The following is a 25,627-nucleotide window of genomic DNA, read 5'->3' as shown; positions in this document are numbered from 1 at the left end:
AACCTATTTTTAATCATTCCCGACCCCCCAGAATTGCAATGAGTTTTTTCGGCAAAGTGTTTTTGGGAAAACACCCGCTGAAATAACGACTGTCGATGAAACAACGTTGTACCAATTTGAGCTGGCCAAAGTCCTGGCCTCATTAAAAGGTATGCGTTTTATTTGATGAACACATTAACACGTGTCTTTTTTTACTTAAGTATAATTGGATTTGTGAAAAATGTTCATACAATTTTCATATCAATTATTTCAAAATCCTGTGTGTTGCGGGTGTCAATAATTAAGCATTCCCTAACGCAATCACATATCTATTATAATGATGCCTGTGTCGTACCCAGTCCAGGGCCTCACAGTCTTGTGTCTTTTTAATACAAATCAATTAGGCCGGGTATGGCCCGCCTTCTCTTGGGTCTCTGGAGAAAGTATAGTCTAACATCCCCAATGATGTATCCGGAGGGAAGCTGAGAGTACTTGGAGGTTAGAGCAAGAAAGGTGTTCTCCATGTCTCATGAATGGGCGGGCTCGGGTCCTGAGAGAGAGCGTGTGCTCGTGTGCGTGTTTGTCAACACGGAACAGAAGAAGGCCTGGCATTAATGCATACATGTGTTGGCAGACACTTAAAAAGTCAAGTTGGGGGATTAAAAAAGACCTTCAGAAAACGTCCTGATAAGCTCCATCTCTTCGTTCTTATGCAGGCCAAGAAAAGGATGAGCAGCCGTGTACTGAGAGACTTGCAACCCTTCGAGAACTCTAAGAAGCCGCGATACAGAGTATTCCGATAGTCTCAGCAATAGGGCAATCCGAAGACCAGCCACCACTTCACATCTCTCTCAAGACAAGGATGGAAGACGCTTTCTATGAGGTTTAAGGTAAAAAAAGAGAATTTGCTGTTCCAAGAAGTCGTACCTGCTTTTGAGCGGCTTTAAAATGAGGATGATTAAAGCGATGCGAAAATGCATATATATGCAGACAGACATTCAGCAATGGCGCCTTGTTTAGAGTGGCGGGAGCATAACACTGGACGCTGACACATGTAGGACACAAAAGAGCTTATTTACAACTAGGTCGGCATGCAAAAATTCAGACACTGGGCCTCATTACAAGTTCGCGGGTCCGGGAACTTCGGTACTGGTAAGCTTGCCTGTACCGTAGTTCCAGGACCGGCAAACTACGAGTTGTGCTCGTGGGTGCCTTTCTGCCCGCCAGGTCGAACATGGCGGGCAGAGCGGCACCCGCGATCACGAATGGTGCCGGTGCATGCGGCTTCCCCATTCCCACTGAGCCCTATGGGGCTCAAATGGGAATGGGGATTAACTTTTTCCGGCGCCCTGGAATGGGCAATTGCCGGGTCCGCTGGGGTTGTGATACCCATTCCAGGGCGCTGGGGAAAAAACAACTCGGGCGGCAGCCGTGGATGTATTACAGGCACGGCTGTCCGTCAGGGTCGTAATGAGGCCCACTGTTTTACTGCACATTTTAATGCATTTCTTTATCAATCAATATCTGCTGCGATCTTGTAACATTTGTGGTGATATCATGCAGTCCTTTGTGTCCACGTTCTGCCTAACTATGCATGAGGCCTTAAGACAACACAGGCGTTACTAAGCTAGAGCTAGTGGAACTTGTGACTCACCCAAGTGGTAGTCTCTGGGACACATGGAAGATAGTCTGCTCCAAGACTGGCAGGTAAGGTGCCTCTTCTTTGCCTACCATGAACACATTGGTCAACAAACTCAAGGACCGCGTATTGCATGCCATTTTGTTGGCCGCTTGCTCGGGCTGTTCAGTGGTGATCCTCTGATCTGAAAAACCTCGGAGTTCCAGTTTACCAAAATGCGCTGTGTCAATCAGTGGCTCGATTCTTCACCTAGAAGCAGTGATGCCCTGACCGTTTGTGGACTAGCAGTTGAGGATTTACATCTCCCTGAATACACCACCTGTGGGGATATCCAAATGAACCCAGACAAGTGCTTCTAGGTTTCCTATACCCACTGTTGGCTCGCACCAGCAGCCAGGTGGTGAGCAAATGTTACTCAAATACACTCACTGCAAGAAATGACTGTCCCGCCACCTAAGCAGCTACAAAGCAAGAAGCTGTCCATAGAATGACTGGTGCAGTGGCATGATGGAGTTACAGTTTCATGTACCAAGAATTCAAATGAACAAAATCATGAAAACCTTAAATACCCTTGCAATGGGCCTCATAAGTATGGCGGTAAGGCAACAATGATGCCGGCAGAGCTACCAGCACCATTGCTACCGTACCGCCATACTACGAGCTGTGCTCGCGGGTGCCTGTCAGCCTGCCAGGTCTGACCTGGCAGGCAGTGCGGCACCCATGAGCACAGAAAGTCAGATGCACCGGCACCCATGGGAATGGGGATGTACCGGGCACAGCACTCGCAAAAAGGCAATTACCGTGTCCGGCTGGGCCGGAATATCCCAGAAATTGCCCATTCACGAGTGCCGGACCCCGATGCGAATTTGGAGGTAGCGGCTACCTCCAACCTCGTAATGAGGCCCAATGTGTTGTTATGGTCAAATGCACATATAAATGCAAGGGTCTTATTTCCCAGTAGCAATAATTTGCAAATTAATTTGAACCCTTTCTCCCTTAGTGTAGCTTTATTTCTCCAGAATGGCGTCTGGCATGGATTCACATGCTCATGAATATTCCCTGTCGTCAGGCTGGGAATCCTCGGTAAAGAAAAAATCAGTTTCAGTTTCGTTTCTGAACTGTCTTTATACTAATAACCAATCACTGGTCTCTGGGTCATACTGCCCCCAGTCAATGACTGCCCTCTACCTAAGCCCCTCCTCTGGCAGCCATCTTCAGATTTTTACCGCACGTTCAAGTGTTGGGAGTCCTCGTGCTATAGCTCTCGAGCTTTTACTGCGTTTTCGCGCTTTTTTCAAAGATTTTTTCTCATTTTTCGGTTAAATCGAGCCTCAAGCTCCACCGTTCTACTTCCAATCAACGAGGAACCGTTTCGGAATTTTCTACGCCCCTCAAGGGTGAAGTCGAGTTACGCTTCTTGGAGGATTCCAGAAGATCCGTGGCCTACCTTGGACATGGCCCAGGACAAGGGAAGCACAATGCCCGGATCCAAGCTGTTCAGGAACTGCCCTGAATGCGGGTTACAGAATGTTTTCAAGGAGGACGAGCATTCGAGATGTCTCTACTGCCTTCATGAGGATAAGACACACGTGGAGAAGGACCGTGAGTTCTGCAAGAACCTATCGGAACGGACCATGAGGGATCGTCGTACCCACCTCGCCAGTTGGCTGGAGAAAGGCCCAGCAGTTGAGAAGAAGAAAAGGTCTGAGCGGTCTTCTAAGTCCTGCTAGGGTGCCCTGGCGACGGGGGCCCAACAGAAGGCTAAGCACCGCGAGTCCGCGGGCACTGGGAGCGCCGAACATTCGGGCTCTTCAGCTGCCAGGCAGGGCGCGCTTTCCCCGGCACCATCAACCACGAGCCAACTCTCTGGTTCGGGGAAGAGGAAATCCGAGAACCCGGGTAAGCTTCTGGAGAGGCCCCGGTCGATCTCGAGGGGGAGCGAGGCGGTGACCCTCCCCCCAAGGTGAAGGCCCAGGACACACCTAAGAAGATAGATAGAAGGCCTCTATCGAGGGAGTCGCAGCGGCCCTGGCGAAGCCGGCGGAGACTACGCCAGTGGAGGTGACCTCGGGGCCCAGAGTTTCCCTGCCACCGCGGAGGGAATCCTCTTGCCAACCCATCAACAAGACCCCCGTGAAGACCCCGGTCTAAAAAGAGGGGGGGGCCGGTGGCCATTACGGACACGGATTCAGCCTCTGAGGAGGAGCTGGTGGAAGCCGTGAAGGGCCTCAACGAGAGGTTCGAGGAGGTACAATCCCACGGGTGAGATCCTGCTGATGTGATCTACGAAAGCGACAATGAAGGCCCAGTGGAGGAGCAGCCATCCCGCCCGTCACAGCCATTGCCGAGCCTCAGGACAGCTCGGCGGCCATTTTGTTGGCAATCCAATCCTTATGCACCGAGATAAGGACGAGATTACCACGAACCCCGGCGGAGGATCCAGAACCTGGACCGTCGGAAAGCCCTCCGAACAAGTGGAGGAGAGTCCACCCCGCCCCGCCCTTCATGCCCACAAGGCCTGTGGAGCCCTCATCCCCCTCCCCGGACCCCCGAGATGACACGGCGACGGATACAGCGACGGGGACGGATGACGACGGTGGTGACGACGGGACAGACCTTCCATCACCACCCCCCCTTCGGGCTTCTCCTCACGACAAAATTGGCTCTTTCCATGCCATGATCGCCAGGGCATCCGAGCTCTTCCAGCTCTGCCCGGAGGAACAGAAGAAGGAAGGCTTCCTCTACCAACGGCGAGAGGCCAAGAGAAAGACGGTCCTCGCGGTACCGTTACTCGATGATATCTGGGACGAGGGACTTGCTGTCCTGAAGAACCCTTCCACGACGCCCGCCAAGAGGGACCAGTATGAGAAGAAGTACCGGGTCCCCGACGCCGCCCTCTTGTGCCTCAGGGCCCAGCCTACGCCGGATTCGGTCGTGTCAGCAGCGGCCAAGAAGAAAGTGGCGGGTGCGGCGGCTTCAACCTCCACTTCCCCACCGGACGGCGAGGGAAATAAATTGGACGCCATGGGGCGACGGGTCATCTCTTCGGCAGCAACGACAATTAAGGCGGCCAACGCCTTAGCGATTGTGGCCCGTTATGACAGGGAGCTTTGGTACAAGATAGCTCCCCTGCTGGACTTCCTACCAGATGACAAGAGGGCGGAGGCCCTAGAGATTCTGCAGGAAGGTGAGGTGGCGTCGGACCACGCCATAACGGTGACAACGGACATTGCCGACACCGGATTTCGCCAGTTAGGCAACGGTTTTTGCCTTGGACGACGAGGATGGCTCAAGGCGACAGACTTCCGTCAGGATGTTCAGACCAGGGTGTTGGACATGCCGTTCGATGGCAACAACCTGTTTGGAAAGGTGGTAGAGGAGTCGCTCCAGGCCATCAAGACCGACACTGAGACCGCCCAAGCCTTGGGAGTCCTACAACAACGACGGCCCTTTCGGAGCACCGGAGGAAGACAAGGGGCCTCCAAGGGATCTGGCGGTGGCACCTCTATGTACCGCCAGGGGCCCGCTCCTCGTCCCAGGAGGCCTACAGAGTTTGCGGCAAACAAGGAGGATCTCTCCGCCGTCATCAAGGAGGCCAAGGCGGTAAGGCCACTTCCAAACAAGACTGAACCGGCCATAGCGTCGGGCCCCCACCAAAGCACCCCGGTGGGAGGCTGACGAAGTTCATCAGCGTGTGGGCGTCCATCTCCACTGACCGTTGGGTGCTGGATACCCCGGCCCACGGGCACTCGGTAGAATTCTGAAGAAGTGTCCCTGCATTCCTCCCATGGCCAGGAAGGAGAATCGCGTCCCTCAACTGCTATTGGAGATAAGGGCGATGCTCAAGAAAGGTGCTATCGAGCTCGTCCCCAAGAGGCTCCGGGGTTCCGGAGTATACTCAAGATACTTCCTCGTCAGTAAGAAGACCAGCGGTTGGCGCCCCATCCTGGACCTACGTCGGCTAAACAAGTTCATCAAGGCACAGAAGTTCAGGATGGTCACCCTCCAGCACGTGCTGGAACAGCTGGAGGAGGGCGACTTCCTATCGTCACTGGACCTGGAGTATGCTTACTTCCACATCTCCATTCTAAAAGGACCCGAACGTTCCTCAGATTTGTAGTCCAGGGATGTCACTACTAATTCAGAGCTCTGCCGTTCGGATTGAAGTCGCCACCCAGGGTGTTTACCAAGTGCCTAGCACCAGTGGCAGCGCGGCTGCGCCTGCAGGGGATCCACGTCTACCCTTACCTGGACGACTGGCTTATCCGTGCAAGGACAAGAGAACTCGCCGTCGAGCACACAGAGAGGACCGTCTGCATACTCACAGAGCTGGGATTCGCCATCAACTACCACAAATCCCACCTGGATCCGTCGCAGGTGGCACTGTTTCTGGGAGCGAAGCTCGACACAGTGGAGCGATTGGCATCTCCGTCGGAGGAGAGGACGAAGACCATTTTGGGCAAGGTGCAGCGCCTGCTAGCCACGGACATGGCCAGGGTGAGGTCCATAAAGTCCCTCCTCGGGATGATGTCCTCATGTCCTGGTGCGCCTTTGCAGACTACGGATGCGTCCGCTACAAGAGTTCCTCGACGCCCGCTGGATGCAGGCAGTCAGCAGCTTCGAAGACAGGATCGCGCTCAACGAGGTCTTCCGTCGGGCGATTCAGTGGTGGGGCACCCGTGCGCACCTCATGGCAAGCACGGACTTTCAGACCCCAGCGTATCAGGAGACGGTGACGACGGACGCCTCCCTGGAGGGATAGGGTGCTCACATCGGAGATCTCCACGCAAGAGGCCTTTAGCTCCCAGAGGAGAAGTCTCTTCACATCAACATACTGGAGCTCCGGGCCGTGTTCTGGGCGCTCAGGTCATTCCTCCCATCCCTCAAGGGCAAGGTGGTGAGGCTTTTCACCGACAGCACCACCATGATGTTCTACATCCGGAAGCAGGGAGGCACCAGATCCCCAGCCCTGTCCAAGGAGGCCCAGGATCTGTGGCACTGGGCTGTCACCCAGCGGATGTTTCTGGTTCCCTTCCACCTGGCAGGAATAAAAAACACCATCGCCGACACACTCAGCAGGGAGCTACGCTCGTGCCACGAGTGGGAACTATGCCAGGATCAGGTGGATCGGCTCTTCCGACGTTGGGGCAAACCCCAGATCGACCTGTTCATGACAGCGGCGAACTCCAAGTGCCAGAGGTTCGCCAGCAGGTTTCCCCAGCCGAGGAGCATGGGCGATGCTTTCATGTTCCCCTGGGACGGCCTGTTCCTGTATGCGTTCCCTCCGTTGCCGTTGCTGCTCCGTCTCATCAACCAACTCAAGAGGTCCCGGTGCAGGATGATCTTCGTCGCACCGGCGTGGCCGAGACAGATCTGGTTCCCGGACCTTCTGGACTTGTCAACGTCCCCACCAGTCAAGCTGCCGACGGACGCGGATCTTCTCTCCAGAGAAGGAGGCGCCATTCTTCATCACGACTCGGAGTCGCTGAACTTGCAGGCCTGGCTTCTGCAGCACTAGAGTTTGGAGGGTACGATATCCCGGCAGACTGCAGAGAGGTTCTTGCAAAGGCCATGGCTTCCTCAACTCTCAAGTGCTATGGACATAAGTGGAAGCGGTTCTCTGTCTGGTGCCATGCACAGAAGATTAACCCTCTACGGATTACGGCTCCTCAAGTTCTACCATACCTACTGTCGCTGGCCAAGGCGGGACTAGCTCACGCTTCCATCAAGATACATCTGGCAGCGATCTCCCGATACACCAGAACTACAGGACGGCCGTCCTTGTGGTCTCATCGACTGGTGAAGGAATTTATGAAGGGACTGTTCCGATTGTTCCCGCCGGTGAAGGCTCCAGCCCCGGCATGGGCGCTCAACGTGGTGCTGACCAGGCTCATGGGACCGCCATTCGAGCCTTTGCATTCGGCTCTGTTGAAGTTCCTGTCGTGGAAGACAGCATTCCTTGTGGCCATCACCTCCGCACGACGTGTGGGAGAGATTCAGGCCCTATCCTGCAAGCCTCCATACTTGACTTTTCATAATACGAGGGTGGTGCTCAGGAAAACTCTTTCATGCCCAAGGTGCCATTGGACTTCCATCTTAACGAGCCCTTGGTGTTGTCAGTTTTCTTTCCGTCGCCTTTGTCGCCGGCCAAGAGGACTTTGCACTCACTGGATGTAGCTAGAGCGCTTAAGTTCTATGTGGACCGAACAAAGAGTTTTCGGAAGACATCACAGCTATTTGTGAACTTTGGACCTGTGAACCAAGGGAAGGCTCTCTCGAAGACTTCCATTTCCAGATGGCTCTCCGGCTGCATCATGCACTGTCATCGGTTGGCCAACCGACCGTTGCCCAGCCGTCCGAGAGCCCATTCGACCAGAGCGATCGCTGCTACTATGGCGTTCTTGTCTGGTGTGCCCCTGCTGGACATCTGCAGGGCTGCTACGTGGAGGTCAACGCACACCTTCACGAGATTCTACTGCGTCGACCGGGATTCCAGGGAGGAGTCAAGAGTCGGCCACGCAGTGCTGTGCAACCTGTTCGCCTGAAGGTGGGCCTGGTGAGGAGGTAAGAGTTGCTTAATGTTGAGTTTATGTAATGCTTAATATTGAGCCGTTTGCCACCTCCCGTGGTTGTGCATGTGTGTACTGCTATGTATTCTTATATTCATGAGCATGTGAATCCATGCCAGACCCCATGTTGGAGAAGGAACAAGTTACTTACCTGTAACTGTTGTTCTCCAGCATGGGTCTGGCATGGATTCACATGCGAACCATCCCGCCTACCCCTCTGCGGCTCTTCTCTTGGTCCTACTACCACTTTACGTGCTACCAAATCTGAAGATGGCTGCCAGAGGAGGGGCTTAGGTAGAGGGCAGTCATTGGCTGGGGGCAGTATGACCCAGAGACCAATGATTGGTTATTAGTAGAAAGACAGTTCAGCCCGACGGCGGGGAATATTCATGAGCATGTGAATCCATGCCAGACCCATGCTGGAGAACATCAGTTACGGATAAGTAATGTGTTCTTTATTTATTTATTGTGCATTTGTACCGGCCATTATACATCAAGTACATTTTGTTTGAAAGTGCCCACAGGGCAACAGAGAGGGAACATGGGTGCGAAAACAAATATAACAATGAAAGATAGAGGCAGACATACTATGCCTTGTGAGAATTCAGAACGTGCAAGTGCAGAGAGAGAGAGAGGGGGGGATGAGGGAGTGGTGGGGGTAAGTGCTAGATGTAAGAGGGAAGTGCTAGGGGGTGATCAGCTGTAAGTGCCTAGGTGGGTGGTCAGCTGCCAATAAACTGGAAGTGCATACCTGTGGTCTCATAGGCCAGAGGGTGCCACGGCAAGGGTTGGGAGCGGGTGGAGACTGTAGACGACTGGGTGTGGGAGTCCATGGCCCAGTAGGTCACATAAGGGCTCTGGTCACCAATCTCAGCAACTGTGGGGTTTAACAGACGAGGGAGGAAGGGAAGGAGGAGGTGAAAAGGAAGGAATGGACATGGGTACCTCATTCCTAGATTCAGATTCATTAGATCACTTTGCCCTTCTCTAGTCAAAGACTAAAGCCGCCTCCTCCTGCTGGAGGAGAATCCACTGCATAAAACCAGACAACTTCTGCTTCTGCAAGTTCAGAGATGATGCACCACACACATCTCCATCTTCTCTCTGCTCTATGGTGGCACGGCTAAGGCCTACATCAAACTCGCTCCCCTGCACACCCCTCCGCGTCCTCGAATTTTCGTGATTGTCTGGCATGCAGCTCTTACACGCCAGGAAGAATTGTTCGATGTGGGTCTAATAAGCAACTTAAGTTGACGTGAGCCCGTTTAGGACAGTACCTTCCTCCAGACATGCCCAGATCTTTTTCCTTATGATAAAGGTTGTGGTACTATATCCCACACCATCGACTACCATAAAAAATCCACTATCACCAAAAATGTGAAATCTCAATCCCACTGACCTCCACAGGACAATCTGTAAACAGTATTGTGGTCCAAGGGAATACACACCACCTTTGAACTTGTATAGCGTCAACTACCCAAAAGAAATCTGGAGGTATGGATGTAAAGAGCCGTGTCTGCATTCAATCAGGGATATTCATTTTGCTAATCTTTTTCAAATCAATTTCCAAAGTTGTAGCCACACATGAACCAAAGTACCCATACTATTGTAAGTGCAATCTTTTATTTTTTTTTTAAGTGCTGTATAAGTCAAATTAGCATTTTGGAGGTTCGTTTGAACTTGTCAGATTGCTTGGAATGCTGTCAATAACGGCCATTAGCACCCTGAAGAGGGGCGCCAGCCAATCAAGTGTCTCGGACCATGGCTTGTACTGTATGGTAGAAACCCACTTGCCAAGCTTCCCCACCCCACTCCCCCTGCCCCCTCATCATAACAACTGTGTAGTTTCCTACACGGGTGCTAAAGGTGTCTTCAAAAAAAGAGAAAAGAAACATACCTGTCTTGCGCGTCCCGGCGCCGGCAGTGCTGCTGTCCCTCAGTCCCTTTTCCATGCTGATGATGTCAAGGTCATCAACATGGAAAGCGGACGTAGTCTTTCAGCAACACTGCACGCGCAGGGATGGTACGTTTCTTCCTCTTTTTTAATTGGCACCCGTGTAGGGAACTACATGGATAGTAATGGTGATATGACACTCAGCGGCGTGCCGACCGTGTCGGTAACGGCACCGCCACCCTCATTAAGGTACTTGGCCGGTGGGCCGTTACCGACATGGTTGGGCCACCACCTCGGGGCATATCGCCTCAAAACTCTACCACATTTTGAGCCATCTAAGAAGCTGAGCATACGTCCTGTTACGGCTTGTTTCTGCTCTGGCTCTGGGTGCTCCCTTGCTCCTCCTTATTGCAATCTTGGAAACTGAACGGGGGGCACATACGTTTGTGAAGGCGTTGCCTGTGTTGTTTGCCTGACTGACATTTTTTTTTTCTTCTTGAAAATGAGAGAAACTTGTTGCTCCGAGCACAAAAGAGTTTAAGCACCTTTCTCTCACTTTGAAAGACACCAGTGCCTGCGGCCCGGGTGGTGACAGGCTGCAGACATCACTGGGCCCAAACGCACGAGAGACCTTGTCAAAGTAAAAGGCCTGGTCATTAGTCGGGCCATTCGTCTTCTTTATGTGAAGGATTGTGAGGCTCAATGCTTTCATGAAATATGAATTTAAAACAAATTACCTTAACTGAAGATATCCTCATGCATGTGCATGTTACCCTCTTGCTCCACTCAGGAACCTGATGTAATATGCAGCATATGGTATACAATATTTCAAAGCTTATAGAGTTTCCATATTATTAATAAAAAAAAGGTCCTTATGCGTGGGAATCTCTTTGGATAAGGAAATGTGTTCGTTTGGATATTCAGACACAGCATCCATTATTGATATGAAGTTTGGATTTAATTTGATGTTTTGCTGCTCAATTTGATTCAACAACGTTATCGTGATGAGCCTAACTATTCCCTAGTTTAGATTTAGAGCCATCTGATATGAAGCAGTAAAACTTGACAGCGATCAAGCCAAGTGTTTTGATGGTTCTATGTGATTTGGTCGAAAACAATCCATTGAATCTGTTTTCCTCGAATTTCATATTTATTTTGGTAGATTTTTCTGAAAATATATGTGGGGGGAGACTCCCCGCAGATCCCCCATAACTCCCCCACATTAGTTATTACCCAAACCCACCCCCACATATATTTGGGCCAAAATTCGATCAAAAAAATGTGTTGAAAACGAATTCGATGAATTCTTCCACGATGAAACCTCCCTATTCCTTTTTGATAATTTCTGTGCCAACGAGACACAAGCAGCCTCACGTGAGTGCCCGGGAGGAGTTGTTGGGCAGTCAATGCACTTACATATTGCCCCGCTAACTGTAAGCATAGTTAATTGTTCGCACGTGTTGTAGATAAAGTGGGCGCCAGTGCTCCCATTGCATACGTTGGTGTCACTCTATTTCAGCTGCAGGGAGGGCAACTGCCTTGTGGCGCATGCTGCCCATTATTCAGGTCTGGGTGTGTTGGCAAGACGCTTCTGCCAGCTAGAAAAAAGCATGTCAGCAAGTGCCTTCATCCTGCACCTTCCACGAATGGTGTGTGGGAGGCGACGCATTTGCATCTGGCGCTACCCTTAAGTATGTGGTATATCCAGAATTAGCATTACATCCTGCAAAGCCTGGGCAAAAAAAAAAAAGGAAATTGATTAGCCAGTCAGCCAGAATTACTTTATTCGGATATGATATACATAAAAGCAGCAACAATCTCAATTCGTACAAAACATATGTATATAAATACAGTAACAATTTGCAGAATAATAGAGTTTAAAAAAAGAAAACAGATGCACCTTTTGTTGATCTAGCTACGGGTGGTGTTTGAAGGAGACAGCTGCAAATCTTCTAAACACCTCAGGCATATAGAGGTTGTGACTTGCAAGGGGAATCCTCAAACTCCTGGGCAGGTGCCCACAGAGGCCCTTTCCTTTGGAGCTTTCGGACACCATATGACTACTGTGAGGGATTCGACCATCCGCACAGGGAGTGTGCGCTCGCCTGGGCTTTTTTTGACTATTTTTTAGGAAATTGAATGATGGGAGAGCAACCTCTAAAAATGCATGGGGCTAATCCACACGCATTTTCTAATGCTCACCGCACACCAAAAACATAGTCCAGTGTACTCTGGGGGACATAGCCTACAGGTGCAATCCTCCCTGTCACATTTATTTAACAGGTGACAGCAAGCGGTGCACAAAAAGCATTGAGAGGAGAAGGGCAACACCTTTCTCCAGCCCTGTTCTATTGTCTAAGTTCTGTGTGGTGGCGGCGCATACTGATGAGAGTTAATTGAAGCAGGCCTGCAAATAGGCCTGGTCACAGACCTTAATAATGGCCAGGAGAACTACAAACAATTGCCTGCAAGCACTCTCCACAACTTTGGGCCATCCGCCTTTAAAGGATGACACAAGCCCGCCGAAGAAGCTAGGAGGAGTGCCACACAAGCATCAGCCAGCGTCCATCTTTTAAGGACATTTTCGAGGCAGTCGAGCCTTCGATCCGCGACCGGCTGCACCACTGACTGTTGTCATGGTGCAGTCACTAAAGCTGTCCGAAACGCCTCGACCAGCATTCCAGATCCGCCAACCAGCACAGATACAACGATTCTTGATCCTGACCCGCCGTGTAGGCCAGCCTGCAGCCGTCCGTCCAGCCTCGCTTGCCGAACTGCCTGCTGCCTAATACTCGCAGCTGTTTCCCGTCTTGAACTCTGTTACAAGAGCTGCAAAGCGTCCTGGAACTGACTTGACGCTGTCGAGCATCAAGAACATCTCAAGCACCAGGTACATTGTGGTTCTGTCCCCCTGGTCCTTCTCCGGAGGCCCCTAGTGACATTTACGCTCCCTTGGTGCTGAAACCAAATAACCTTGAACAGTTAAGACTGATGGCTTTACCGACTACCCTCCTGTCAGTATCCAGAGTGCATCCCGTTCCTTCGTGACACTATCTGTCCTCTGTGTTCCTTTACAGGGTGGGTTGTATTTTGTAGTGTGCTAGAGCTGTCTCTTGTAGTAATAATAAAGTAGATATTTTCATACAACCTTGACTGGACAGTCCCTTTTATCATTGGGTAATAATTGTAATTTAGCTGTGTTGCAACTAACCAATGATCCACGATCCTGCAGAGATAAGCCTGCCGTTCTGTCCACGTTACTAAAATTGGACAAGGAGGTTTATAATTTACTTGCGTTCCAATCTGTTCGGATTCCTTCTGGTGTACTAGAGGTGTGGGACTGATTGATGGTTTAGAAACCGATATTCATCCCTGGACCAGTGGTGCCCCGGAAGTCACAACTACTGCACCCTGCTGAAACATTTCTTCCTGGCGTTTCTAAGAACCACAAGTTATGAGATGATAGGTAAGAGGGAGAACAGGCCGCTCTGAATAGTTATCTCACTGCCTAGGGGAAGTGTGAGCACTTTTCAAAATACCACTTTGGCTGAATCTTTCCAGGCGGGAGCAATACTCACTGTCTGTCCCACTAAGCAGGACATTTCATGACATGATAGCAGTGTTTTATGTAGTCGTCAGGAAAGGCGTTGGAGCAGGGTAATCACACATAGACATGGATGAGTGAATGTAGACTTGAATCCTTTTATTTTGGTGCAAGCAATCATGTTCACAACTCCTGAGGATTTGGCAGCCTATGCAGGCCGGCTTTGCACTTGCTCGCTCGCTTTCAAACCATCAATTTCCTCTTGTGCCCCACCTCCCACCATGGTCACTTGTCAGCCCCGCGTAGATGATGGTGTAGGGCCAGCCCCCTCTACCGGGATACCACACCATGGCACGCTCACCCACACCTCAGAGAAAGAAAAAGTGCTCATGACTATGGGCAAACTTTGCACCGCACATACATTTGCAAAGGATGCTTCGCTCAAGGAGGTGAAACACCTGAAGGTTTTTCTGTTGTATTTGTCAGGGATGGTGACGGCTAGGGTCTCAGGCACTCCGGTAACCTCCATGACCATGCAAAACCACTCTAAACCAGCACACCAGTTAATGCAACTGTCGCCCATCAATGTTCTGTTTAGTCTCTCCACAGCCACATTACCATGTGGGTCGTACAATGCTGCTAAATACCCAGGCTCTGATAGTACTTTTCATTTTTCATACAAGCCACAGCCATATAACCTTGTAGGCTTCAGCCGCTATGTCAGTTATGGCACCAGCTACTTGCTCTCTAATTGACCATGCGTCTTTTGTGCAAAACATCTAAACTAGGATAATTGTTGCTAACATACCTCTCTCTCTCCTTCTCTCTCTGACAGTTGTTTCTTTGTCGGACTAAAAGAAATACATCTGGTGTGATTCATGGTGACGCAATGTTGGACCAGAAGTGCTGATTATATTTGAATGTCATACTCGTTCTTGTGTCTGTATTCATTCTGACCTCTCCCTAGACGTCACAAACTTGATGCACAGCGCCACCTTTGTCCCAACACTTACCCAACCACAACAGCTTGGTTAGAAACATATATTTGTATTTTGCATGCATTTGAAGTAGAAGTGTTCTTCAAACAGATGTATGGTACAGAGGGCATGCTAGAGAGAGAGCAATCACATTTCCGAGTGCTTTTCAAAAGGTGTATGCGAGTTGGTTCTTGACTAAACCATGTTATGAAGGAGAGGGAGCTGAAAAAAGAAATGTAATGGGCAAAATCCTTCCGTAGTTGTGGACAATGCAATGTCCATCAACAGCTCTAGATGATGGAAGGTCCACCCCTAGCTGTGCATATATATGTAAGATCCAGCATTGCTGTGGATAATGTAAGGTCCATCACTAGCCACGGTTAGTTCAAGGTCTATCTATAGCTGTGAATGAAGCAAGGCCAATCTCTAGCTATGGATGCTTAAAGGTCCATCTCTAGCTGTGAATGAAGCAAGGCCAATCTCTAGCTATGGATGCTTCAAGGTCCATCTCTAGCTGTGAATGATACAAGGTCACTCTCCAGCTATGGGTGCTTCAACTTCTGTCTCTAGCTGTGAAAGAAATGAGACCAATCGCTAGCCATGGATTTTTCAAGGTCCATCTCTAGCTGTGAATGAAGCAAGGCCAATCTCTCGCTATGGATGCTTCAAAGACCATCTCTAGCTGTGAATGAAACAAGGCCAATCGCTAGCCATGGATGCTTCAAGGTCCATCTCTAGCTGTGAATGATACAAGGTCAATCTCCAGCTATGGATGCTTCAGGGACCATCTCTAGCTGTGAATGAAACCAGGCCAATCGCTAGCTATGGATGCTTCATGGTCCATCTCTAGCTGTGAATGAAACAAGGGCAATTGCTAGCTATGGATGCTTCATGGTCCATCTCTAGCTATGAATGAAACCAGGACAATCGCTAGCTATGGATGCTTCAAGGTCCATCTCTAGCTGTGAATGAAGCAAGGCCAATTGCTAGCTATGGATGCTTCATGGTCCATCTCTAGCTATGAATGAAACCAGGACAATCGCTAGCTATGGATGCTTCAAGGTCCATCTCTAGCTGTGAATGATACAAGGTCAATCTCCAGCTATGGATGCTTCAGGGACCATCTCTAGCTGTGAATGAAACCAGCCAATCGCTAGCTATGGATGCTTCATGGTCCATCTCTAGCTGTGAATGAAACAAGGGCAATTGCTAGCTATGGATGCTTCAAGGTCCATCTCTAGCTGTGAATGAAGCCAGGACAATCGCTAGCTATGGATGCTTCATGGTCCATCTCTAGCTGTGAATGAAACAAGGGCAATTGCTAGCTATGGATGCTTCAAGGTCCATCTCTAGCTGTGAATGAAGCCAGGACAATCGCTAGCTATGGATGCTTCAAGGTCCATCTCTAGCTGTGAATGAACAAGGCCAATTGCTAGCTATGGATGCTTCAAGGACCATCTCTGGTTGTGGATGATGCAAATCCAGCTACAGCTTTGGAGGATGCATAGTGCAACCCTTGCTGTGCAGTATGCAAGTCCATTGCTAGCTGTGAAAGATGCAAGGTTGATCGATAGGTGTGCATGATGCAAAGTCCCAACTTTAGCTGTGGATTTGGCAAGGTCCATCACTAGCTGTGAATAGTACAAGGTCCATTCCTACCCATGGATGATGGTACAAAGACCAGCTCTTTCTTTGCACAGTGATGGAAGGGCCAGCCCTCACCGTGGACGATGCATCATCCATCACTAGCTGTGAATGATGCAAAGGCTATCGTAAAATGTCAGTCCATCACAAGCTCACATCGTGAGGCCAGTCCCATCACAACCCACAAGTCCCAATCGCATCACCATCCATCTCAAGCTGCAGATGATGGAAAGTCCAGCTGGATCCCATTTCTGGTACTAGGGAAATGGTTTGGTTTTGTTTATGCTTGCGGCTTGCCTCCGAATTCTCTGCTTCTGTCTGAAACACACCCTACAGAATAGGTTTGCATCTGACAAACGTTTTAGCTCTCCCCTCTGCTAATGCACACCTGACGCAACAGTCTTACCTTAGAGAATCAAACTGTATGGCCTTTCCTGTAATGTCATATAATGCCCCCTGAAGAATGCTCGGGATCCGCTTCTTGACCAGGGGCCACTGTTCTTTTAGTTCTTTAGTATGGCCCTCGCTGTCTTCCCGCTTCCAACATGAGTATTCTGGGCCCTAGGCACATCCTGAGAGAGAGAGAGAGAGAGAGAGAGAGAGAGAGAGAGAGAGAGAGAGAGAGAAAACACCGCCAGGGACAGTATGGGGCAATGACTATCACTGTCACTTGTAAGGGCCTGTTAAAATAAGCTGATCCTTAACACCGGAAAAACATGACAAACCTCTGGCTGTTTAAACCTGTAATCTTTCTTGTAGAAAATCAACAATTGGCCATAAAGGCGAAGAAAGGGAATTTGTGTTCCTTCTGTGTGAACGATTCATAGTTCCATTAAGTAGACGCATATTTATAGGTACAAGCCACTGGTCCCTGGCGTGGCTCCTTAGAATCCTGGCAGCGAATCACGAATGCGGCCTTCTCTGCAATACTCCTCGTTATGGCCCGGGCTCGTGATGCAACGCCACTTGCCCCTGCTGGTGCCCATCCCTTAGCACCCCACTGACCCCCCACAATTACCTAGCCACCGCCTTCTGTTCTCAAGCCACCGTCGCCAGCACCATGTTTGTCTCCCCCGACTTCTACTGCACCGTGGCCAAAAGCAAGAAGTGACTGCAGGCCACTGGCCACCAACCACCAGTTGCTCAGTGGCTATTTTGAAATAGTTTTTTCACTCATTTTCTATAAACTAGGGGTGCAGCCTAGCACCCGGTTCTGAGGCCGGGTGCAGGTCGTGTTATAGAGCAGGTAATACGAGCATCTATGTGCCCTTGGCCAGCCCATAAATCGGTCTTCCAGACACATAACCTCGCTCGGACCAGACCTATTATTGTAAATGATGCGCTTTCGGCTGGCTGGCTGTGTGCTAATTTAGGTGTGTTTTCCCTCTTTTTCATATCCTGTCATTGCTGTAATAATTCACCATTGGTTAAATTGCTTTTCCCTTTTCATAGGCGCAGCTCTTTTTTCTGGAATGTGAAATGCAGATTGTTACAGGCGTGGGTGTTTATGTGAAGACAATCATGTTTGTATTCTAGGGCTCTTGTAAAAAAAAATATCGGGTCTATAAATATCGCTTGAAACCTTACACATGACAGCTTTTATACTGGACGGCTTGAGTGGTAATTGTTAGCTGGAGTTCAAGGTAAGTGGGAGGAGGCTGTCTAATGGCGCGCGCTGGATTGCATTCACGCAACAGGCCACATTAATTCAAGGAGGCATACACGCCATGCATTATGGGGAGACCGCGTCTGAGGCAGCACGTAGCACTGTGCACACGGATTCACACGTCTTGCTTTTTCATTCGCAGCAAAATCACACAAGAGACAGGTTTTGCTAAAGAGAATTTTAAATTCCATTGGCTGAAGGAACAGTATAGATGGCAAGCAGGTCTAGAATTGCTCTCCTCTCCAAGACCATACACACCTCTGGTAGCGGATAACGCACATAACAGTTTAAAAACAGTCCACGTTTCTATCTGAAGTGCATTTAAGGAAAGCAAATCCATTTCACGTGTAACTGTTGAATGTAACCTGTTTTCAAAGGTTAGGCAGAGGCAGTCTTAAAATGGGCCCCATTCACATAGCAACAAATTGAACACATTTCTCAAACTGTAATTTGGTTTCTATTATAAAGAAACATGTGGGAATTGCCAGGTTAAATGTACGTAGTCATGGTTTATTGGACAGTGTAGCATCTGTGCCGTCTAAAGGAGAAAACATTCTTTAGAATGCGGCAGCCAGCCGAGAGCGTGCTTCAGCGAGAGGCAGGCGAGAAGTAACGTGACGGAATGTGGAAGGCTGGTTGAGAGTCAACAGCGGAGGGTCAACAGCCACAGCTACGGATATACGTCCTCTCCCTCCTCATTATATAGATTCGTACTTTTCAATATATAGTAAGCTAATTAAAGCCATTACACATTCTCCCCTTTGAGATCCCTTATTTACCCACGTTCGGGCACTTCATTTGGCGACGAGGAGCTGTGCAGCTGTCAGTGCAAACAGTCTGACAGTTACGAGGCCGCTCCACCCATGCCCGGGTGTTGCAGCGGCCCGATCCTTCATACGGTAATGATTTTATGACCTTTTCCTGATCTCATACAGTGCTGCAACCCATTCTGCCGTCACACTCATTACGATTCATTCCACGGCACACAAACGCACTGAGATTTCCATATCGTGCGGTTCGTACTCTGTCTCCCCATCCATTCATCCATATGCTTGCGTGTGCAGATATGCCTAAAGAAAGCACATAAGAAGAAATTCCGGCACGTGTTCATTTAAAGTGACATGCACGCCCTGTGATTATTAGGAGAAGAAGCTGCTGTGGAACTCATATAAAGCATGTTGCAAGTTTACTTATACCTCACAAGCTAAATATTACATTTACCATTGTGCATTATATAAGAAAATTATTGCCATCTGGACATCTACATAAACTGTTTCATTCCTGTTGTGATGGCATTCAGCAGTGTATCTCCACCGGCATTATTTATGCCAGATGCAGATGAACCGGCCATTCCTTGGAAGAGATGGATACGATCTTTCAAACATTATGCAGGAGTAGTCTGTGGCCCGAATTGCAGTGCAGAGAAGAGGAAGTCACTGCTATTACATTGCTTGGGGCCTGCTGGTCAGGAAAAATATGAATCCTTACCTGAACTTCCAACTGAGGAGGACATAGACATTAATGAATATGAACGCACTGTAAAGAAAATAAACAAACATTATGAAAAGAAAGTGAGTATCATTCTGGAGAGATACAAGTTTGGCAAGAGGACACAAGAGGAGGTAGAGAGTGTTGAGAAATATGTCACTGCGTTACGTAAACTTGCCAAAACCTGTAACTTTAGCGAACAATTAGACGAAAGGATAAGAGATCAATTCATGTTAGAATGCAGAAGTGCTAAAGTAAGGGAGAAGTTATGGTCTGAAAATGATCCTTCATTAGATATCGTGCTTAGAGTGGCAAAAGAAGTGGAGCACACCGAGGAGTGTGTGAAAGAATTAGAGAACAAGATGAAATCTGTCCAATTAGAGTCAAATAATGTAAAACTTGCTAGATTGACAAGTGACAACACTGATGAAAGAGAATCCATCGCTATGGTAACAGAGGGAAATATAAATCCTATCAGAAAAATAATCCAGGTAATTACTGCAAGAAAGAAGGTTTCATTCCCAATTCAAGGAAAAAACGTCAAAGCAGATGCTACAGATGTGACAGTGTAAATCATTGGGCAGATGATCCCGAATGCCCAGCATTGAAAATCATTTGTAGTAGATGGAAAGGAAAGGGACACTATTCCAAGTGTTGCAAAGTTCGCAACATGTCCACCAACTGGATAGGTGGAAATTCAAGTAGTGATCGCAGTGATCAAGATGAGGGTGAAGAGTGTGTTTTCATGGTCATGGATGATGAAGATGAAGAAGTACTAGATAGCCCCAAAGCCAAAGTCTACATTGATGGTGTTGAAATAGACATGATGATTGATACAGGAGCAAAATATACTTTGGTACCACAACAACTATGGGATAAAAAAAGACATGAATATCTACATGAGACAGATATAAAACCCAGAGCATATGGTGGTGTGAGAATAAATACCATAGGGTGGTTTTGGGGCAGTCTGAAATTCAAAGGAAGAAAAGCCAATGGGAAGATTTACATCACGAACTCAGGTCAAACTCCCCTATTAAGCTGGACACATCAACGCAAACTACAAGTTAAAATAGATTCAATTGCTAAGGAATCTGTGTTTGCTGTTCAAAATAAACCAGATAAGCAGAAGAATGATTCCGAAGTGAAGAATCACACTCCTGAGGATGTCATGGCAGAAGTGTTTCGTGATGGTATTGGATGTCTTCGAGGGTATGTGCATGAAATAAAGCTGAGAGCCAATCACACGCCTGTAGTTCAGAAATTAAGGAGTGTTCCAATATCCATGAGAGATGAAGTCAAGAGAGAAATCAAACTCATGGAAACTCAAGGCATAATTGAAAGCATTGACGCTAGTGAATGGGTGTCGCCATTGGTAGTTCTCAGGAAAAAGTCGGGAAAGCTGAGAATATGTATAGATATGAGAGAACTCAATAAATGTGTTATACCGGACAGGCATCCCCTACCCAATATTCAAGAGTTAATATCTACCATTGGACCTTCGAGTCATTTTTCCACCCTAGATCTTGCATCAGCTTACCACCAAGTCAAGTTACACGAGAAGTCGAAACACCTTACGGCCTTCATTACACCAGACGGATTATATCAGTTCAAGAGAATGCCATTTGGTCTTGTGTCGGCAGCATCTGTTTTTCAGAAGATTATGCACAAACTTTTTGAAGGAGTGCCAGGAGTGATATGTTTTCAAGATGATATATTGATTCATGCTGATAGTAAGAGACTTCATGATGAAAGGTTAAAATATGTGTGTAGAAAACTCTGGGGAGCAGGTATGACTTTAAGCAAAGAAAAATGCAAAATTGATTGCTCTGAAATTGAATATCTAGGACATAAGATTTCGGCTAATGGAATATCTCCAAAAGAACAATTAGTTAATGCCATAAAGAAGATGCCCAGACCGAGTACTAAAGAAGAAGTACGCACATTTTTAGGTATGGCAGAGTATTATTCAAAATTTGTACGTGATTTTGCTGTGAATACCATTCCCCTTCGTGAAATCAATAAGGAGAAGAATTTTACATGGAACAACGAATGTGAGGAGGAGTTTGAATTCATTAAATCTGCTATTGATAAGGCTCCTGCCTTGAAGAATTTCATTAGTGATAAGAAAGTCATCATCACCACAGATGCCAGCAATGTTGGGTTAGGAGCTGTCGTCACACAGGAACATAAGGGGCAAGAGATGGTGATCGCATTCGCTTCAAGACTTCTCAAAGGGGCCGAAAAATCGTATGCAGCTATAGAGAAAGAAGCATTGGCAATTAAGTGGTCAGCAGAAAAATTCAGGAGTTTTATTTGGGGCCGTGAAGTAGAATTCCGTACGGACCACAAACCATTGATTCTTGTTATAATGTCCAAAGGGTTGGACAAAGTATCCAACCGAATAAGAAGATGGGTGATACTTCTTCAGGAATTTAATTGTAATGTGCGATATGTACCAGGAAAAAAAAACATTGCAGCGGATTGTTTGTCACGGCTGACAAACGTTTCAGAAATTGTAGATGAAGATGATAATGCAGAAAATGTTCTAAATATTGAGTCCACGTCTATTTCAAGGATGGAATGGAGTGATGCTGTAAAAGATGACAATTCCATGAACAGTCTTAAGGAACTAATATGCAATCAAGATTCATGGAATAAGGCCATGTTTGAGAAAGCCAATCTTTCTGAATATTGGCTCATTGCTGATGAATTGCATATTCAGAATGATATAGTAATGAGAGGAGACAAAATCATTCCACCTAGTAGTTTGCGACATAGGATCATCGAATTAGGTCATGAAGGCCATCAAGGGATGGTAAAAACCAAGCAACGCATAAGAAATGATTACTGGTGGCCAGGTTGCGACCTGCAAATAGAGCGACATATCAGGGATTGTATCCTTTGCAACAATAATGACAAGAGCTGTGTGGGTGTGAAACAAACCATGGTGGTGACTGAAATTCCCGATAAAGCATGGAAAGATTTGGGAATGGATGTGTTGGGCCCAGTGTGCAGTGCGGGGATACAAAAGTATTGTCTGGTAGTGATTGACCTGCTCACTAGATGGGTTGAGGTACTTATAGCACCTAATATCACTGGAAATATTGTAATAAACTTCCTATCTAACATATGTGAGAGGGAAGGCTATCCTAATAGTATTTTGACAGACAATGGCACTCAATTTAGATCCAAAGAAATGAGAGAATTTTGTAAAAAATATTCGATATTACACAAAAAAAGTGCCATTTACCACCCTCAAACCAATGGCACTGTGGAACGCTTCAACAAAGTGTTGAAACAGACCATCAGGTTAGCATGGGCCAACGGCATAGATTGGGAAACAGCTGTTAAGGAAAGAATTATTGCGCATCGTTTCACACCCCATTCCACTACGGGACTTTCTCCGTTTGAGTTGAGCAGGGGTAGGAAAGCATGCACTAAATTGGCGCCTATGTGGTTAAACAATAAGAACAGTGGAGTCAACAAGGACTTCGGGGTGGTGTGTGACAATATCAGGAGCATGCAGTTAAAAAACAAATCTGTATATGATGAGAAGAGACCCATAGGCAGATTCGATAAAGAAACTGTAGTGGGTAAGATGGTAAGAGTTAATTTACCTCCTGTTCTCAGAGAAGGTCCCTGCAAGTGGTCCAAACCTATCAGAGTACTGGAGGCTTTTAAACATTCGGTTAGAACGGAAGATGGTAGAATCTGGAATGTTGAAAGAATATGGTTATGTGGTGATAGAAAAAACTCTGCCGACAACAGTGTTAGAGCGATGGTGAGACTTGGGAATGAGAAAAAGAAAGACCAAAGTGATGTAAGTAGTTGGAGAGATCAGGGGGCTGTATCCAGAATGAAAGACGTGCGGGATCAAATGTCCAATCAGGGCGCTGTATGTAGAATGGAAGACGTGCGGGATGCAAGGTCCAACAAATCGGAAGTGATTTCCTTGCCTAGTCACATCAGCGAGATGCCTCGATGTTCTAGATCTGGGAGAGTTCATCGCAAGCCAAAAAAGATGGAAGACTTTGTGTGTTGTGTACATAGACGTTAATTTTGGTTGTTAGTTGAGTTTTTTGTTTACATATAAAGGAAGGGAGATGTGTAGCATCTGTGCCGTCTAAAGGAGAAAACATTCTTTAGAATGCGGCAGCCAGCCGAGAGCGTGCTTCAGCGAGAGGCAGGCGAGAAGTAACGTGACGGAATGTGGAAGGCTGGTTGAGAGTCAACAGCGGAGAGTCAACAGCCACAGCTACGGATATACGTCCTCTCCCTCCTCATTATATAGATTCGTACTTTTCAATATATAGTAAGCTAATTAAAGCCATTACACATTCTCCCCTTTGTGATCCCTTATTTACCCACGTTCGGGGACTTCAGACAGTCACTCGTCGCAGTTTTTTAGGCGGTCACACTCAACTCAGGGAGTTTCTTTCCCCCCAAGCAAGATGGCGCACAATAAAGCGCTTTACAGATTCAAATTTGGTGAGGCCTTCTACCTTTCTTGCACTGCCCTTACAAGCACCCTACCAATGAGCTAGAAACCAGGCCGGTGTATAGTCAGAACATATATTTATTTTAGTTTGGACAAAAATTAACAAGACAATCACAACTTAGCCACCAATGCCGTGGCTCGACACAATATCACAAATTCCAATTGTCCCCACCAATTGATTAGCATATATAGCTACTAAGCTTTTTGTTACTACAACACACAGATATAATTTCGAGATTTACAGTCAGAATTAAATTCAGGTTTTGTTGTAAAGGAAGCAATATAAGACAATCACAATATAATACAAGATCCACAGGGATGGCTTAATTTGAAACAATACTTTTCTCCAAGCAACCCCCATCCTGCAGGCCTCAATTAAATATGTCCCCTTTGATTTAAAAGCAAGGTGCAGGGAGTGAGAGCACAATGGAAAGAACGCTTTGACTTCTTATTCAAAAAGGCACTGTTTGGGAAGGGACTTCAATGGGAAAAATCGGTTTTGCAACACACATGAAAATGAAAGTCAGGGCTTTGCGATTTGGGTCAGAGAAAAATGGGAACAAAGGGGAAATCTCGTTTTGCAACACACATACAAATGACATGCAATGCTTTGCAATTCTGATTTAAAATGAATGGAACATTTTGTTTTGTACCCTCTACAGTCACTTGAAAGGTAGCACTTAGGATTACTTATTTTGGGGTTATGGACACCCCCCTTCAGGACAGGAGTCAGAGTTCTCAGAAGGACAGTAACCCAAGCCTTTATGGTCTACACCGGCTATAACACACTGGGCATGAACTTTGTTCGTTTTGAATCTAACAACACTCATCCCGTGATTTTCTATATGGGAATTCATAGATTTAACTTTAATCAAATTTTCTAAAGATCTACACAGTGTCTCTCCCTTCCCCCCCAATTTAATGGAAAGGATTAAGGCAGACAGTTCCCAACACAATTCAATTTCAACAGAGAGCGTGGTTTTCTATGGGAAAATAATTTGAATGAGATTTAATAAATGGTGCGAAGGGCCTACCTAGTCTCACCCCCCCACCCATTTACCCACTAATGGAAAGGGATAAAGGCAGATAGCTCCCCACACAATTGATGGCTTTGGGATATCTACTTACATGGGAGTTCTCTCTTCTTTGCTCAGGAGGCCAGCCAGATGTTTAGGACCCTCTTTTGGTAGGCAGCTCACACAAGGCCTCTCCCACAGCAAGGTCCCTCCAGATAGGCCTCTCTCAGAAAGGGCTTACAGGTTTCCAGGCAAGGTTTACCCTGATGGTCATGGTAGTTCTCCTTGCCTCTCTGCAAGTTGTTCCTCGCTAGAGTCCAGCGACAGGCTATCTCCCGGAACAAAGTCAAAAAGCCCTGTTCTGATGCAAACATCCCCTCTTATAGAGCTGATGACACCACAAACTTGTCATACTTCCCACGGTCAGGATTGGCTAGCTCTCTCTCTTCCACTTCTACTACCACACCCCCTGCCTGCTGATAGGACCAGGAATTGAGAGGAGTGTATGATGTAGGCTGATTGAAGTTAAAAAATGCATCATTTCAAAATGACAGGGAGTTTTACATTTCGTGTTCTGGAAGTCTATGAATGTGACAACTACCTTCATCTTTCAGATAACCACCTGAATATATATATATATTCAATAAAAAAACTTTGTTAAAGGGACGTTATGGTTACAAGTAAAACCGAAAACCCTCATAAATTCACCA

The 25,627-nt window shown here is 47.5% G+C and overlaps 1 protein-coding gene across 2 annotated transcripts in view; it reads left to right on the top strand.

Moving 5' to 3' along the window:
* The window catches only part of ATXN1 (ataxin 1), a 1,517,977-nt gene that overhangs the window by 1,352,225 nt on the left and 140,125 nt on the right, over positions 1-25,627 (top strand). For both annotated transcript variants that reach the window (XM_069613567.1, XM_069613566.1), the window contains exon 7: positions 696-869. The gene's annotated coding sequence lies outside the window, so the exon portion shown is untranslated. The remainder of the gene's footprint in view (positions 1-695; positions 870-25,627) is intronic.

Source organism: Ambystoma mexicanum, chromosome 5p (assembly GCF_040938575.1).
Source record: "Ambystoma mexicanum isolate Mex_15411 chromosome 5p, UKY_AmexF1_1, whole genome shotgun sequence".
Classification (NCBI taxonomy): Eukaryota; Metazoa; Chordata; class Amphibia; order Caudata; family Ambystomatidae; genus Ambystoma; species Ambystoma mexicanum.
Note: the sequence above shows the minus strand (reverse complement) of the source record. Positions and strands in the feature narration are given on the sequence as shown.